The following is an 18,736-nucleotide window of genomic DNA, read 5'->3' on the forward strand; positions in this document are numbered from 1 at the left end:
TAACATTTTTTAAAGTAGCTAAATTTGTTGCTAGGTGCTGTTTAGGAAAAAAAGTTGCCAGGGTAGTCTGAAAGTTGCTAAATCTAGCTAAGTTGGCATCACTGCAGCCTTGACCTCAGAGACTGAGCAGAGCAAGAGAGTGAGGAGTCTTATGGGAAGGAGAGTGAAAGATCGAGAAAGAACACCAAGGCGATATATCTGCGCCACAACAGGAGGAGCTCACCTCAGCCAAATCACTCGAGGGACTTCACCTCGGCTTTGTGTTTCAGTGCTTCGTGGTGTCAGCAATTAGGCTAGCTTTTGTCTGGTGTCGTAATGACCCATGTACTAGGCTTTTGGAAATGTTTCGGCAAGAGCAGCGTTCTATACACACCCTATAGGGCACTTTTTCAAAGACTACGTCAGCACTACGCTCAGAATAGTGGGGCACAAGGATGCTGATTCTTTAGCTGATGTGCTTTGAAGGCAGACTTCTGTTCTATTCTGGTGCTGCTTTCTGTCCAAAGGTTTTCGGTTTGATATGTTTTCCTGGCCTTGAAAAGGGATGATATTAGCTAACAGAGTGAAAACACCCTATCTTACTTAAACATAACTCTTGACTTTTCAATTGGCCTGCTTTTTGCTAGCTGACACTAGAGGACATTTCTGTAAATAAGGGCCCTTTTATCCCAATAGTAGCTAACTTGTCATTTATAAAAATGTAAATGTTGCCATAGCATGTGTTAACCTGACTAGGTAGCTTGGCAACCACCAAGGCAAATAATCGAATGAACGTGTTAACGAGCGAAACAAGCATAAACTAGTGAACATCAGATGTTCTAGATATTCAAAATGAAACGGCTTTAAACAGCCCTGCAGTCATATTATGCAACCGACCACCCTCCTTTGAACACTTGTTATGTACGTGAGTGCTCTTACACTCTCAAAGGGCTCCTTGTTTGTCTTCTTCCTCTGCTGCTGCACACAAAGGCAGACGTGACCCCTGACCTTGGCCCTGGATGCTGGAGGAACATTGTGTGTTCATTAATTACACAACTGGCATAGCCCAGTGTCCCGGGCCCTGACCCCACACATTAACAGAGCTGCTAACTCACTCTCGCCCCACAGCTTGAAAAGCATCTCCCCTCAGCCTCCCCGGCCGCACATACACCGGCTTCTGGGGATGCCATGGAATTCCCTATCAGGATTCCATTCCCCCATAAACAATTCCTGCATTGATAGGAGAGGTTGGAAAGCTGCCAGGTTATTCCTACAATGGAGAGGGGGGATAATGAGGCAGCAGCATTGACAAAGGGAATTCTCATTCAGGGGCTGGATTGGCAACATGGTGTGTGTGAAACTGTTTGGCAGCACTTAGGGAGCCACAGAGCAGATACCTGAGCAGGATCTCCCACCAACACACTCACAATCCCAGCCATTGTGCTCCCAGTGCATGGGAGGCATCCAGTCATGGTGTAGGCTCTCAACGCCAGTCGTACCAGAAAGAGGAATTTCAGCTTGCTTTTTAGTAAGGCTTGAGAAACATTCATGCACCCCTCATAGTTTTGCTCTTTTTTATATTGAGTGTAAAAATCTAGATGCTAGAATTGGTAGTCTATTTTCCATGTCTTCTGTATCGTTAGTGATGGGGGTAAAATAGACAGTTACATCATAGTATTATTTTTGGACAATATTATATCGATTTGACTGGAAGTGTCTTTGTTTTCCATTTTCTTTTTAAATAGTGACCCAACATATTTTCAAAACTCATTTTATCATGCTCTCTCTTGTCTCTCTGCAGCAGACATACAGAGAGCAATATGTTTGAAATATCAAATCGCAATAAAATTGCTTTAGCGAATCTCAATGCATATAGAATCGTGAGAATTGCAATAGATATCGTATCGGCACCTAAGTATTGTGATAATATTGTATCGTGAGGTCCCTGGTAATTCCCAGCCCTAGTTTCCATGCTAATGTTGTGAGTGTTTTCAGTGGGAAATTCCATCGACATGCTCTTGTGTCCCCCTAGCTCAGTTTAGCCTTGAAGAGGAAGCCATTTAGGGTTGCATGTTTTACCCAGTCACATAATTAATACACAGGAGTCTAAAAAAGTAGAGGGCACAAGTGAAAAAGTTTCAAGTGCACCGGCTCTTTACATTTGGGAGAGTTATTGAGTGGCTAAGTGAAGTTGTGTGAGATAAATAGGTGCTCTGATTGAAACTGAAGTGTGTGTGTGTGTGTTAGTGGTACACGAGTCTGCTGTTTGTGCACCCGCCTTCAATCGCTAATAACCCACCCGCAACCGCCCGACCTATGTGATAAAGTGGAAATCTGAGGCCCGCACCTGACCCTGACCCACTAGTTTAGAAAATGCGCTGTTGGCTGCAGTCAGACGGCAGAACCATTTTTTGACTCGGCCTACAGGATTTATTTTGCCTGATTTTAGATATGTTTCTGCTTATTTCTGACATTTTGGCAGGCTGTTTGTCTACTTGTCTATAATTATACTGAATGAAAATATAAACACAACATGCAACAATTTCAAAGATTTTACTGAGTTACAGTTCATATAAGGAAATCAGTCAATTTCACATGACTGGGCATAGGCCCACCCACTGGGGAGCCAGGCCCAGCCATTCAGATGGAGTTTTTCCCCAACAAATGGGCTTTATTACTGCCAGAAATACATCACCCCCCACCTCCTCAGATGATCCCGCAGGTGAAGAAGCCGAATGTGGAGGTCCTGGGCTGGTGTGGGATACACGTGGTCTGCGGTTGGAGGCAGTTTATGGTAGAGAAATGAACATGCAATTCTGTGGGAACAGCTCTGGTGAACATTCCTGCAGTCAGCATGCCAATTGCACACTCCCTCAACTTGAGATATCTGTGGCATTGTGTTATAACTGCACATTTTAAAGTGGCCTTTTATTGTCCCCAGCACAAGGTGCACCTGTGTAATGATCATGCTGTTTAATCAGCTTCTTGATATGCCACACCTGTCAGGTGGATGGATTATCTTGGCACAGGAGAAATGCTCACTAACAGGGATGTAAACACATTTGTGCACAACATTTGAGAGAAATAAGCTTTTTGTGCGTCTGGGATTATTTTTTTATTTCAGCTCATGAAACATGGGACCAACACTACATGTTGCATTTATATTTTTGTTCAGTGTAGTTGACATCTGTAAGGGACCGTTTACTGGGGTGGGGAGGGGGCTAACTTGTCGTTTTTTTTAATGCTTTGGGGAGGGTTGTGTTTAAAAGAATATATATATATATATATTGGGCACAGGGGAGAGTAGTGTGTTTTTTCCCCCTTGATTTACATTTACCATTTTGCGTTTTTTACTATATAATGTCTTCCACATAGCCACATTTCCTCATCTTCTTGCATGCACCTCCCCTATAAAAGTGTTTTGGTACTTCCCTTATAGCTATGCTTTTCCGCCCACTTACTATACCACCGGTCAATATTTACTCTACCAGTGAACTGTCTATCCTGCCCTCTATCCATAGTGCAATAGGTTAACTAGCAATCATACCTCTCATAAAGTCATTCAAATCTTCACCAATTTTCAATATAAATCCTCAAGATAGAGGAATAGCTGATAGGCAGCGGAGAGGCCTGGTGCCTCATTGCACATCAAAGAACAGTGAAGACATGCAGCTCAAAAAGCCCCCTATTGATCTTGTTTAGGGACAATAACCAATATCCTACCTAGACTAGCCTACAACAATAATTTCATTATTGTTATCAAGTGAGTACAATTGAGCACAATTCCTACTCTAGGCAGTGAATAATGGTCCAAAGCCCTGTTATTTGAATGTTTCCTTCCATTCATTACATTTGGATCAGTTGTGGGTCTACTCTTGACAGATTTTAGAAAGGCACAGTAGCAGGACAGTCCGTCTGTATTTTCACTTGTGATACTGATGCGCTTTCTGTTGCCGATCATCATTCTTGAAAGTCGTCCTATATATTGTGGCCACATGGGCCTGCTGAGAGCGTAGGCCTATTTGAAAGCTGCCTCCTTTCCGATCAGAGCGGGTGTTCCTCAAGGTAGAACCAAACGCTTCAGTATACAGTGCATTGAGAAAGTATTCAGACCCCTTCCCTTTTCCACATTTTGTTATGTTACAGCCTTATTCTAAAATTTATTAAATAAATAAAAATACTCATCAATCTACACACAATACCCCATAATGACAAAGCGTATAAATATTTGCATATTTATTCCAAATAAAAAAACATACCTTATTTACATAAGTATTCAGACCCTTTGCTATGAGACTCGAAATTGAGCTCAGGTGCATCCTGTTTCCATTTAGCATCCTTGAGATGTTTCTACAACTTGATTAGAGTCCACCTGTGATAAATTCAATTGATTGGACAGGTTTTGGAAAGGCACACACCTGTCTATATAAGGTCCCACAGTTGACAGTGCATGTCAGAGCAAAAACCAAGCCATGAGGTCGAAGGAATTGTCCGTAGAGCTCCGAGACAGGATTGTGTTCAAGGCACAGATCTGGGGAAGGGTACCAAAAAATGTATGCTGCATTGAAGGTCCCCAAGAACACAGTGGTCGCAATGGAAATGGAAGCAGTTTGGAAGCACCAAGACTCTTCCTAGAGCTGGCCGCCCGGCCAAACTGCGCAGTCGGTGGAGAAGGGCCTTGGTCAGGGAGGTGGCCAAGAACCTGATGGTCATTGACAGAGCTCTAGAGTTCCTCTGTGAAGATGGGAGAACCTTCCAGAAGGACAACCATCTCTGCTGCACTCCACCAATCAGGCCTTTATGGTAGAATGGCCAAACGGAAGCCACTCCTCAGTAAAAGGCACATGCCCGCTTGGTGTTTGCCAAAAGGCACCTAAAGGACTCTTAGACCATGATAAACAAGATTCTCTGGTCTGATGAAACCAAGATTGAACTTTTTAGCCTGAATGCCAAGCGTCACATCTGGAGGAAACCTGGCACCATCCCTATGGTGAAGCATAGTGGTGGCAGCATCATGTTGTGGGGATGTTTTTCAGCGGCAGGGACTGGGAGACTAGTCAGGTTCCATGGAAAGTTAAACGGAGCAAAGTACAGAGATCCTTGATGAAAACCTTCTCCAGAGTGCTCAGGACCTCAGACTGGGGCGAAGGTTCACCTTCCAACAGGACAACGACCCAAAGCACACAGCCAAGACAACGCATGAGTGGTTTCGGGAAAAGTCTCAATGTCCTTGAGTGACCCAGCCAGAGCCTGGACTTGATTCCGATCGAACATCTCTGGAGATCACTGAAAATAGCTATGACGCTCCCCATCCAACCTGACAGAGCTTGAGAGGATCTGCAGAGAAGAATGGGAGAGACTCCCCAAATACAGGTGTGCCAAGCATGTAATGTGAAACCCAAGAAGACTCGATGCTGTAAACGCTGCCAAAGGTGCTTCAACAAAGTACTGAGTAAACGGTCTGAATACTTATGTAAATGTGATATTTCAGTTTATTCTTTATATAAAAATGTATTCTTTATATAAAAAACAATTTAATCAATTTTAGAATAAAGGCTGTAACGTAACAATGTGGAAAAAGTCAAGGGGTCTGAATACTTTCCAAATGCACTGTAGCCTAAATATTTGTAATTTAACTTAATAAACACAACTAGTCACAATGTTTTAATCTGGTTAGGCTTCTTCAAAAGTCTCCTGTAGGCTACTTGCTCACGTTCTTCCATTCCACTCTAATATAATTCCAGCATCCAAACTGCGCAACGACCATTCGATTTAATGGAAAGAGCCATCTGTTACAAAAACACCAAAAAGTTTAATGACATTCGGAGATTGTCAAACCAAGCATTTACTACTAAGTAGACAGGGATGTATTTTCTGTTTGTCGAGATTATCATCAAACCATGATGATAAGCGCTCGAAGTCGGTAATCGGTATGCAGTTATGCGTTGCTTATTGGTTGTGTGTGGTGCATTGCCACATAAACCTGTTGGTGGAAAATGTGTGCATATATTTTATATAATTATAAATATAGCATCAAAATGTTAAATCTGATTTCCCCCTAGCTGATCATTGACTGCAGCCGGCTCTGATCGTAGTGTAATGACACAGGTAGGAAGAGTGAACTTGTCTTTGGTGGTCGGTGAACCCTCAACCTTCTGGCCCGTTAGACCTGCGTGGTATTGACTGTGCCACAACAAAATGCTGAAGTGCTAAAACCGTTATTATTTAGTTATTTTTTGAGTCAATTTTATGAGGGGGGAGGGTGTGAATTTTTTTACAGTACAAGGGGAGCAGGTTTTCCGTTAGGAAAATGTTTGGCGCCGGACAACGTGACCGGTAAGATTTTAATTTACCGTCTTAGAAATTTACCGGACCCATATGCATTGGTTGCGTAACCCATTAGGTCGTTCTTATTCATCTTAACAGAACATGCAACTCCTGTAATGAAGCAGCCAATAAAACATAATTTTCTAACATTTACCAAAATGCAATTCACGGGAGAACACCTTTATAAACAGCGCACCTGATGCAAGCGGTATATAAGAGATGAAAATCTATGTTAGAAGCTAGAAAGCGGGTGAATCTAAAGATGCAACAACTAGGATGGGTTGCTAGTATGACTAGGATTGTGCCATAGGCTTCTGGACAACGAAAGAAAGTTGATATGAAAACTAATAGAAGAGGAGAGAAATGGCATATGAAGAAGTCTTTCATAGGCAGCGCGCGTGGCAATCGGCCTAGCTGATTATTGCGTTTCGGCTGTCAGTGAAAAGCATCTAAAATGTGTGAAGATAATGGTTTAAAAAAAAATTGTTACCAGGAGACAGGCCAGTACATCAGGAGACGTGGAGGAGGCCGTAGGAGGGCAACAACCCAGCAGCAGGACTGCTACCTCCGCCTTTGTGCAAGGAGGAGCAGAAGGAGCACTGCCAGAGCCCTGCAAAATGACCTCCAGCAGGCCCCAAATGTGCATGTGTCTGCTCAAACGGTCAGAAACAGACTCCATGAGGGTGGTATGAGGGCCCGACGTCCACAGGTGGGGGTTGTGCTTACAGCCCAACACCGTGCAGGACGTTTGGCATTTGCCAGAGAACACCAGGATTGGCAAATTCGCCACTGGCGCCCTGTGCTCTTCACAGATGAAAGCAGGTTCACACTGAGCACATGTGACAGACGTGACAGAGTCTGGAGACGCCCCGTGGAGAACGTTCTGCTGCCTGCAACATCCTCCAGCATGACCGGTTTGGCGGTGGGTCAGTCATGGTGTGGGGTGGCATTTCTTTGGGGGGCCGCACAGCCCTCCATGTGCTCGCCAGAGGTAGCCTGACTGCCATTAGGTACCGAGATGAGATCCTCAGACCCCTTGTGAGACCATATGCTGGTGCGGTTGGCCCTGGGTTCCTCCTAATGCAAGACAATGCTAGACCTCATGTGGCTGGAGTGTGTCAGCAGTTCCTGCAAGAGGAAGGCATTGATGCTATGGACTGGCCCGCCCGTTCCCCAGACCTGAACCCAATTGAGCACATCTGGGACATCATGTCTCGCTCCATCCACCAATGCCACGTTGCACCACAGACTGTCCAGGAGTTGGCGGATGCTTTAGTCCAGGTCTGGGAGGAGATCCCTCAGGAGACCATCCGCCACCTCATCAGGAGCATGCCCAGGCGTTGTAGGGAGGTCATACAGGCACGTGGAGGCCACACACACTACTGAGCCTCATTTTGACTTGTTTTAAGGACATTACATTACATTTACATTTTAGTCATTTAGCAGACGCTCTTATCCAGAGCGACTTACAGTTAGTGAATACATATATATATATATATATATATATATATATTTTTATACTGGCCCCCCGTGGGAATCGAACCCACAACCCTGGCGTTGCAAACACCATGCTCTATCAACTGAGCTACATCCCTGCCGGCCATTCCCTCCCCTACCCTGGACGACGCTGGGCCAATTGTGCGCCGCCCATGAGTCTCCCGGTCGCGGCCGGCTGCGACAGAGCCTGGATACGAACCAGGATCTCTAGTGGCACAGTTAGCACTGCGATGCAGTGCCTTAGACCACTGCGCCACTCAGGACTAGACATTACATCAAAGTTGGATCAGCCTGTAGTGTGGTTTTCCACTTTAATTTTGAGGGTGACTCCAAATCCAGACCTCCATGGGTTGATAAATTTGATTTCCATTGATAATTTTTGTGTGATTTTGTTGTCAGCACATTCAACTATGTGAAGATTATTTCATTCATTCAGATCTAGGATGTGTTATTTTAGTGTTCCCTTAATTTTTTTGAGCTGTGTGTGTGTGTGTGTGTGTGTATATATGTGTGTGTGTGTGTGTGTGTGTGTGTGTGTATGTGTGTATATATATGTATATGCAGTTAATACAGGTTATGAGTGGAGAACAGGAGGGCTTCTTAAAGCAAAACTAACAGGTCTGTGAGAGCCGGAATTCTTACTGGTTGGTAGGTGATCAAATACTTATGTCATGCAATAAAATGCAAATTAATTACTTAAAAATCATACAATGTGATTTGCTGGATTTTTGTTTTAGATTCCGTCTCTCACAGTTGAAGTGTACCTATGATAAAAATTACAGACCTCTACATGCTTTGTAAGTAGGAAAACCTGCAAAATCGGCAGTGTATCAAATACTTGTTCTCCCCACTGTGTATATAAAAAGAAGATAGAAAAGGAAACAAAAGATAATGTGTCTGAGTATAATTTTTAAATGTTGAGACAAGAAGGTGAGGGGTGTGTGGCGAATATAGCATATAGGCGCGTCTCTCCACAATGCATGCACTCAGCTCTCCAGAATGCACTCAACTGTCTCCCGCCAATTCTTGCACAATCATTGTGTGAATTGTTTGCCCTTTGATTGTTTGTATTTGTATAAATTATCCATTACATATGTCACCAGTAGTAAATATACTGTTAACCCAGTAATTTGGTTACATTCATTTCTGTTAATGCATTGAATTACTAATTACAGTGCCTTGCAAAAGTATTCATCCCCCTTGGCATTTTTACTATTTTGTTGCATTACAACCTGTAATTTAAATTGATTTTTATTTGGATTTCATGTAATGGACATACACAAAATAGTCCAAATTGGTGAAGTGAAATGAAAAAAATACATTTTCCAAAAAATTATAAAAAAATAAATAACAGAAAAGTGGTGAGAGCATATGTGTTCACCCCCTTTGCTATGAAGCCCCTAAATAAGATCTGTCACATGATCTCAGTGTATACAGTGGTGAAAAAAAGTATTTAGTCAGCCACCAATTGTGCAAGTTCACCCACTTAAAAAGATGAGAGAGGCCTGTAATTTTCATCATAGGTACACGTCAACTATGACAGACAAATTGAGGGGAAAAAATCCAGAAAATCACATTGTAGGATTTTTAATGAATTTATTTGCAAATTATGGTGGAAAATAAGTATTTGGTCACCTACAAACAAGCAAGATTTCTGGCTCTCACAGACCTGTAACTTCTTCTTTAAGAGGCTCCTCTGTCCTCCACTCGTTACCTGTATTAATGGCACCTGTTTGAACTTGTTATCAGTATAAAAGACACCTGTCCACAACCTCAAACAGTCACACTCCAAACTCCACTATGGCCAAGACCAAAGAGCTGTCAAAGGACACCAGAAACAAAATTGTAGACCTGCACCAGGCTGGGAAGACTGAATCTGCAATAGGTAAGCAGCTTGGTTTGAAGAAATCAACTGTGGGAGCAATTATTAGGAAATGGAAGACATACAAGACCACTGATAATCTCCCTCAATCTGGGGCTCCACGCAAGATCTCACCCCGTGGGGTCAAAATGATCACAAGAACGGTGAGCAAAAATCCCAGAACCACACGGGGGACCTAGTGAATGACCTGCAGAGAGCTGGGACCAAAGTAACAAAGCCTACCATCAGTAACACACTACGCCGCCAGGGACTCAAATCCTGCAGTGCCAGACGTGTCCCCCTGCTTAAGCCAGTACATGTCCAGGCCCGTCTGAAGTTTGCTAGAGTGCATTTGGATGATCCAGAAGAGGATTGGGAGAATGTCATATGGTCAGATGAAACCAAAATAGAACTTTTTGGTAAAAACTCAACTCAGTCGTGTTTGGAGGACAAAGAATGCTGAGTTGCATCCAAAGAACACCATACCTACTGTGAAGCATGGGGGTGGAAACATCATGCTTTGGCGCTGTTTTTCTGCAAAGGGACAAGGACGACTGATCCGTGTAAAGGAAAGAATGAATGGGGCCATGTATCGTGAGATTTTGAGTGAAAACCTCCTTCCATCAGCAAGGGAATTGAAGATAAAACGTGGCTGGGTCTTTCAGCATGACAATGATCCCAAACACACCGCCCGGGCAACGAAGGAGTGGCTTCGTAAGAAGCATTTCATGGTCCTGGAGTGGCCTAGCCAGTCTCCAGATCTCAACCCCATAGAAAATCTTTGGAGGGAGTTGAAAGTCCGTATTGCCCAGCGACAGCCCCAAAACATCACTGCTCTAGAGGAGATCTGCATGGAGGAATGGGCCAAAATACCAGCAACAGTGTGTGAAAACCTTGTGAAGACTTACAGAAAACATTTGACCTGTGTCATTGCCAACAAAGGGTATATAACAAAGTATTGAGTAACTTTTGTTATTGACCAAATAATTGTTTTCCACCATAATTTGCAAATAAATTCATTAAAAATCCTACAATGTGATTTTCAGGATTTTTTTTTCTCATTTTGTCTGTCATAGTTGACGTGTACCTATGATGAAAATTACAGGCCTCTCGTCTTTTTAAGTGGGAGAACTTGCACAATTGGTGGCTGACTAAATACTTTTTTCCCCCACTGTATATACACCTGTTCTGAAAGGCCCCAGAGTCTGCAACACCACTAAGCAACGGGCACTACTAAGCAAGCGGCACCATGAAGACCAAGGAGCTCTCCAAACAGGTCAGGGACAAAGTTGTGGAGAAGTACAGATCAGGGTTGGGTTATAAAAAAATATCAGAAACATTGAACATCCCACAGAGCACCATTTTAAATCCATTATTAAAAAATTGAAAGAATATGGCACCACAACAAACCTGCCAAGAGAGTGCCGCCCACCAAAACTCACAGACCAGGCAAGGAGGGCATTAATCAGAGAGGCAACAAAGAGACCAAAGATAACCCTGAAGGAGCTGCAAAGCTCCACAGCGGAGATTGGAGTATCTGTCCATAGGACCACTTTAAGCTGTACACTCCAGAGAACTGGGCTTTACGGAAGAGTGGCCAGAAAAAAGCCATTGCTTTAAGAAAAAAAGAAGCAACAAACATATGGACTCGACAAACATATGGAAGAAGATCTCTGGTCTGATGAGACTAAAATTGAGCTTTTTGGCGCAAACCCAACACCTCTCATCACCCCGAGAACACCATCCCCACAGTGAAACATGGTGGTGGCAGCATCATGCTGTGGGGATGTTTTTCATCGGCAGGGACAGGGAAACTGGTCAGAATTGAAGGAATGATGGATGGCACTAAATACAGGGAAATTCTTGAGGAGAAACCTGTTTCAGTCTTCCAGAGATTTGAGACTGGGATGGAGGTTCACCTTCCAGCAGGACAATGACCCTAAGCATACTGCTAAAGCAGCACTCGAGTGGTTTAAGGGGAAACATTAACATGTCTTGGAATGGCCTAGTCAAAGCCCAGACCTCAATCTAATTGAGAATCTGTGGTATGACTTAAATTGCTGTACACCAGCGGAACCCATCCAACTTGTAGGAGCTGGAGCAGTTTTGCCTTGAAGAATGGGCAAAAATCACAGTGGCTAGATGTGCCAAGTTTATAGAGATATACCCCAAGATACTTGCAGCTGTAATTGCTGCAAAAGGTGGCTCTACAAAGTATTGACTTTGGGGGGGTGAATAGTTATGCACGCTCAAGTTTTCTTATTTTTTGGTCTTATTTCTTGTTTTTCACCCCCAAAAAATATTTTGCATCTTCAAAGTGGTAGGCATGTTGCGATAATCAAATGATACAAACCCCCCAAAAATCAATTTTAATTCCAGTTTGTAAGGCAACAAAATCGGAAAAATGCCAAGGGGGGTGAATATTTTCGCAAGCCACTGTAGGCGTACAGTCATTTACTGTTTTCATTCTCGAAGTGGAAACGTTGTTTGCGGAATTCACAACTTGACACACTTGTGAGAAACATTTACGAGTTTTGTAAATTGTTTCATTGTCTTTTGTTTGGAGTGCTGCATGTGAGCAATGAGCATGGGTCTGGTTTCTCTGTCTTGTTAATGTTGAGGGAGCGCGCGTGACTGAGCATGCGTAGAAGTAGCCTACCTGGCCTGCTGCGGGCAAATGTATGAAAATGCCCATTTGGGTATGTCTGATTTCTGATTTTCTTAACTCACCACATCCACCACTAATAAGCTGAGCTTCTCAGTAATTTTTTCTTCATCTCACACAGTAAGTTCACAAAGTATGCTTTTGTAACATCCATTGCAAATGATAGCATTAATAGTTCCTCATAGTATGCCTATAATTACCAAGCCATGGTGTGAAAGAGCAAAATACAATGTTATGATGGTCATATATCCAGTGGAAACGTCATACAATACCTTTCCCTTGTGCAAAAACAGCTGTATGTCCCAAGCTCACTGGTGCAGGAACCTCTGAGGGCCCAGAATAAGCTAGTTGATACAATGTTGCAAGTTTGCTAGAGACAGATTCAGGCCTTATCCAGTTGATTGATTTGATACAATGTTGCACTTCACTAGTGATAGCTCAAATCAAGACTGATAGAAAGGGAGGCAGACAGGCTGAGAGATGAATGTGATTGAAAGAACCAACATTTTCATCTGAATATTTTCTGGTTTTATTTGTCAGCTTTATATATTTTTACTTAGTTGACAATGGAAGTTATAGGCAACGGCTGCTTGGCCATCTCTGGGCTCCATGCACTCATTTAGGCTATTTATCTATCACAGTGTATCGATGTGTCCATATGGCAGAGGCTGGTGCTCTTGCAATAGTTGCATTTTGTATATACATATGTATATGTGTACACATATGTATACACATATGTATACACATATGTATACACATATGTATATGTGTATATATATATATATATATGTGTGTATGTGATATATATATATATATATATATATATATATATATATATATATGTGTATATATATATATATTTAACTTTTATATATTTGTATCATTTTAATTAACCTTTTTTTATTAACACGGACAACGCTGGGCCAATAGTGCGCCACCTCATGGTTCTCCCGGTCACAGCCGGCTGCCGGGTATGTAGTGACGCCTCAAACACTGCGATGCAGTGCCTTAGTTCGCTGCGCCACTCGGGAGGCCCTTGATTAAGGTTTTTATGATTAACCAGGTGACAGTGATTTTGAACAACGGTAAACGTTATTATTGAAATCAAAATGTTCCATGACAATACACGTATGAAAATCATAACTGGCACGCAGATCGGTAGAAATTGTAGGATAAATTGTATGCTTCCCCAAACTTGAAACTCACGTGCTGCCTATGAAGTCTTTATAAAATAATTGCCTCCATGTTTCCATGGTCAGATTTTCAAGAAAGGTAAGACATGCCTTTATAAGATTAAGTAAAACATTCAGGTTTCAAACAAGAAGTATGTTTTCAAAATGCATACTGCCTCCAGCTCACATTGTAAAGTGGTGGGTGACGCGCTGATAGCCTGCCTACCATTGTTTTTGTTTTTTCTTCCGGTCAGTTTGTCCAGCAACAGTTTTAATTTATCGGCTTTTACTGTTTTTTTTGGAGTTGGACATACTTTTTTCCTTTTCTCCATTCATCCACATGGCTGCTGGCTGCGCTTTGCTACCACTGAAAATATTGTGAAGATTGCCCATTATTTTGTTTTTGTAAGAACACAAAAAACAGAGGCAGTGGGAGAACCTACTCAAGTAAGTAAATGCAATGTTTAAAATGTAAAAAAATACAATGTATTATTAGCTATCTTGCTGGCTACAGTAGGCCACTTTGTAGGCTAACTCAACTGAGCTGCTAGGTAGCGAACTTTACACACTGTTTAGCTAAGTGAATTAAATATCAGCTAGCTAACTTCCTATTACCTAGCAACTGTATCTTGATGTAATCATTGTAAATTATAAACAGTCTCCAAATGCATTTGTAGATAACAGCCATGGAAATTTCGGCTCCAGCTGTCAGTAAAGGGAGAGTGTAGGCTACTGGATAGGGCAGGTAATTTTGTGGGAGGACATTATGAAAAGATTCTCCAGTTCCAGTCCCTAAAAGGTCAACTTTGAGGACAGAGCGATAAAAGCAACATCATATTCAGTGCTCTCTAATTGAAGTATAATGAAGCCTGTGTCTTTGTGATGTTTTCTGTCCTCAGATATGGAAAGCTGTGAAAGCCTGTTTGCATATGAAGAGTGGTTCCAAGAGACTAGGGGTATATCCTATATGCCATGGGTTATATGTGTAGGCCAACTTATGTTAGCAAATGTTGTATTTAAATATACAGTTAAACATCACACACAATGTATAAACCTATTGCAATTGGAGCAGGCCAACTCTCTGTCTGCTGGGTGTGCAGAGTTCTGTTTCAGCCCAGCAATACCACACCTGATTCAACTGATCAAATCTAATGAGTTGATAATCAAGTGTGCTATTGCTGGGCTGTAATAGAAGTCTGCTCACCCAGTAGATCAGGAATCAGTGGAGCGAGGTTGGCCACAACTGGTATGGAGTTGTTTTCACCTGAAATGATGCTTCAGTAATAATAGCCTACATGTTACTACTCTATCTATTGTTGTTTAGACTAATAATAATAATAATAAGCCATTTAGCAGACGCTTTTATCCAAAGCGACTTACAGTCATGCGTGCATACATTTTTTTTGTGTATGGGTGGTCCCGGGGATCGAACCCACTACCTTGGCGTTACAAGCGCCGTGCTCTACCAGCGCCGTGCTCTAAGATGTCTAATCTTTACATACAATTTATCTTATTTGTACATTTTGAAGTGATGACGTGTTGATTCTTTGATATGAAGTGTTTCAACTTGTTTTAATTGTTAAACTATTATTCAAAATGAACTAGTGTCAATGTTGATTTAATCACATATTACAAATGTGTTTGTGTTGTATTCTCAAATGAATATTTCCTTTTTGTCTAGTTATAAGATCTCCATTCTGTTTTATTTGATTGTCACTCTGTCTCAGTATATCAGCTATGTGAATTTATTTTGCAGCTCATCATATGCCATGCATCGCCAATGCAGCCATAGGCCTAGAGTATGATGGCATTACTGGCCTCATGGGTATCTGTCATCTGAAGCAGAGAATATCTCAACTCCACATTGTTTACATGTTGAGCTATATGTTCTCAATTTAAAATGATACCAGTAGACAATGTATATGAGGCAAACTATATACAGTGCCTTCAGAAAGTTTTCATACCCCTTGACTTATTTCGCATTTTGTTGTGTTACAGCCTGAATTCAAAATGGATTAAATATGTTTTTCTCTCACCCATCTACAAACAATACCCCATAATCACAAAGTGAAAACATGTTTTTAGAAATGTTTGCAAATTTAATGACAATGAAATTCAGAAATATCTAATTTACATAAGTATTCACACCCCTGAGTCAATACTTTGTAGAAGCAACATTGGCAGCGATTACAGCTGTGAGTCTTTCTGGGTAAGTCTCTAAGAGCTTTCCACACCTGGATTGTCCAACATTTGTCCATTATGCAGAAGATTGCATTCACCTGTATTGTGAAAAGGACTATGCCATGTTAATTTAGCTAGTGTATCAAAGAGATGTGCCATTCAAATACAATTATTACCATTTTGTTATGTAGTTAGATTGTCAGCGTTTTCACATTTAATGATATTCAATATTGGCCTCAAATATCGGCTAATGCCGATACCACAAAAAACTGTATTGGCATTGGCCCTAAAAAAATCCATATTGGTCGTTTATTTATGTTCTCTTTGTTTTTTTCTTCGTTTAATATCTGCCAGGATATTAGTAATCCCTCTGTCTGAAGGCGTTCCGTCTCTGGTTTGGATTCCATCCCACTCCCTTCTAAAGGGTCAACTGTGGGACAGCAACACCTTCAGGTAATGATATCATCACTCACACACTTAGAGTTGAATGAGGATAGGATGATGCTACGGCATTTGTCCTAAGGTCTGGCAAGTGTTTAGAAAGTCAAGTCTCTTGTGAACATCGTTGGAAAATAGTCTCTACCTCTCCATCGTTTCCTTAAGACCATCTCCCTTTCACCAGACTCACTTGCTATGTCTCTTTTTAGAACTATCATACCAGCTTGACCCAGTGTACTCTTATGTGTGGCCTCCTGTAGCTCAGTTGGTAGAGCATGGCGCTTGCAACGCCAGGGTTGTGGGTTCGATTGCTCACGGGGGGCCAGTATGAAAAATGTCGCTCTGGACAAGAGCGTCTGCTAAATGACTAAAATGTAAATGTAATGTTAGATAAGGTCTCTAATGCTAACAGAATTGTTTTTATTGGTGACCTGAACATTGACTGGTTATCATCTAGTTGTCCTCTCAAGAGGAAGCTTCTTACTGTGACTAACGCCTGTAACATGACCAGGGTTATCACTCAACCAGCTAGTCTATACCAATAGTGTTGGATCTGTGACATCCACTAGTATTGATCATATCTTCACTGATGCTGCAGGGCTTTGCTCCAAAGCAATATCTGTTCCCATTGGCTGTAGTGGCAAGAACCAGGAAAGCCAAAGTACCAAAGGCAGGACCTAAAGTTATTTACAAGAGATCATACAAAATGTTTTCAAAAGACTCTCTTATGTTGAAGATGTAAAATAATAATTGCCAATTGGTGACAAACATGCACCTGTTAAGAAAATAACTGTGAGATCTGTTAGAGCCCCTGGATCAATTATGAATTGTAAAATTGTATGGTTCAAAGAAATGATGCAAAAAAGTGCCAATAAAGTCGGCTGCTAAGCTGATTGGTTGACATAATGTCAATTTAGAATTTTTTTTACTAAACTTAACAAAAAATTGAAAAATACTTTAAATGACAATTAATCTCCATCGTTCATTGAAGTTGATGGGTCATATATAATAAAACCTTTTGCTATAACCAATAATTTCAATGACCACGTCACTGGTAAAGTGGACAAACTGAGAAGTGAAATGACAACATTGAACAGTGAACCATCATATTTGTGTATTGAAGATATAATAATGAAAGAGAATGATTGCTGTTTTTGAATTTGTTTGTTTGTGTGGAAGAGGTGGAAAAACGATTGTTATCCATCAATAATGATAAGCCACCAGGTATAGATAACCTAGATGGGAAATGATTGCGAATGGTAGCAGACTGTATTGCCACCCCTATTTGCCATGTCCTTACCCAAAGCCTAAAGGAGTGAGTGTCCACAGTAGAGGTGTTGAAGCATCCACCTGAACCCGAAATTCTGTAGTTGACCCTTGGATCTAAATTGATTGCCATGGGTCTCGGGTATGCGTAATTATAGACCGGAATGTGACTGCTGAGAGAGAGAGAGAGAGAGAGACCGACCAATCACAAGTCATCAAAGTGGTACTAGCCTCTGGTTCTGTGTGTGCCGTGGCAAGCAATTTAGGAGATTAATTAAAAGTTAAATGAGCTGGATAGGCTGCAGTGACCAAGAGCCAACAGGTAGGCTGCTACTTAATACTTTGAATGGAGTTGTTATTGTGTAGGAAGGGGAAAAGCGCAGCCTACTAGCCATCTTCTCTTCTCGGTTTGATACAGTCAAAACAGGTACTATGTAGTCAGTGATAAATAACCTAGCTTTGGCAGCTAGAGGTTAGTAACTAGTGCGAGTCCGCTTGGTTGCTACTCTCTCTCTCCTCCCTCCTCCTCGTGCCACTCAGCCACATACACACACACTGCCCGGCCCCTCCCCCGCCTGCTGCTAGCTTCTTCGTTCCTCTCTCCCACCGTCAGTATGTGCAATAACAGCTTCAGTTAATAACATAGCTAAAAAATAGTATTTTTTGCTGCTTCCCTCACTCGGGTCAGACCAGGTCTGGACCCGACCGGAACTGTAAAGGGATGGATGTGGTTGTCCTCGGGTCCATTCGGACCGGGTCTCCATATTTAAAAAAAAAAGTATATTATTCTGGTAGGGTCCGTGGAGGAAATCCCCGGGTCCATTTTGGAATGGGATCCAACTTTTTGGACCCGAGAAGACCTCTAGCCCACAGGCGTGGAAGGAAGCTAAACTAACTGTAAGTCGCACTGGATAAGAGCGTCTGCTAAATGACTAAAAATTTAAAATTAAATAAGTAATTCCACTACCTACAAATAGTAAAGCACCCTTTGTTGGCTCTAATAGCTGACCAATCAGTTTGCTGCCTGTTCTAAAACTGAAGGATAATTTTTTTTGAACAAAGGCAATGCTATTTTTCAAATTACAATTTAACTACCGACGTTCAGCATGCGTAAAGGGAATGGCACTCAACTTGTACTGCGTTGACTCAGATGACTGATGATTGGCTAAAATAAATGGATAATAAGATGATAGTTGGAGCTTGATTGTTAGATTTCATTGCAGCCTTTGATGTTATTGATCATAATTTGTTATTGAACAAACTCAGTTCTTATGACTACATCACCTGCCATCACATGGTTGGAGAGTTACTTATCCAATAGAACCCACAGTGTTCTTAAATGTAAGCTTC

The 18,736-nt window shown here is 41.8% G+C and overlaps 1 protein-coding gene across 1 annotated transcript in view; it reads left to right on the forward strand.

Moving 5' to 3' along the window:
* Positions 1-18,736, forward strand: part of LOC121573937 (rho GTPase-activating protein 32-like) — a 220,313-nt gene that overhangs the window by 7,537 nt on the left and 194,040 nt on the right. The window contains exon 2 of the mRNA XM_045222570.1: positions 16,037-16,135. The gene's annotated coding sequence lies outside the window, so the exon portion shown is untranslated. The remainder of the gene's footprint in view (positions 1-16,036; positions 16,136-18,736) is intronic.

The sequence above is a fragment of the Coregonus clupeaformis genome, chromosome 9 (genome assembly GCF_020615455.1).
Source record: "Coregonus clupeaformis isolate EN_2021a chromosome 9, ASM2061545v1, whole genome shotgun sequence".
NCBI lineage: Eukaryota > Metazoa > Chordata > Actinopteri > Salmoniformes > Salmonidae > Coregonus > Coregonus clupeaformis.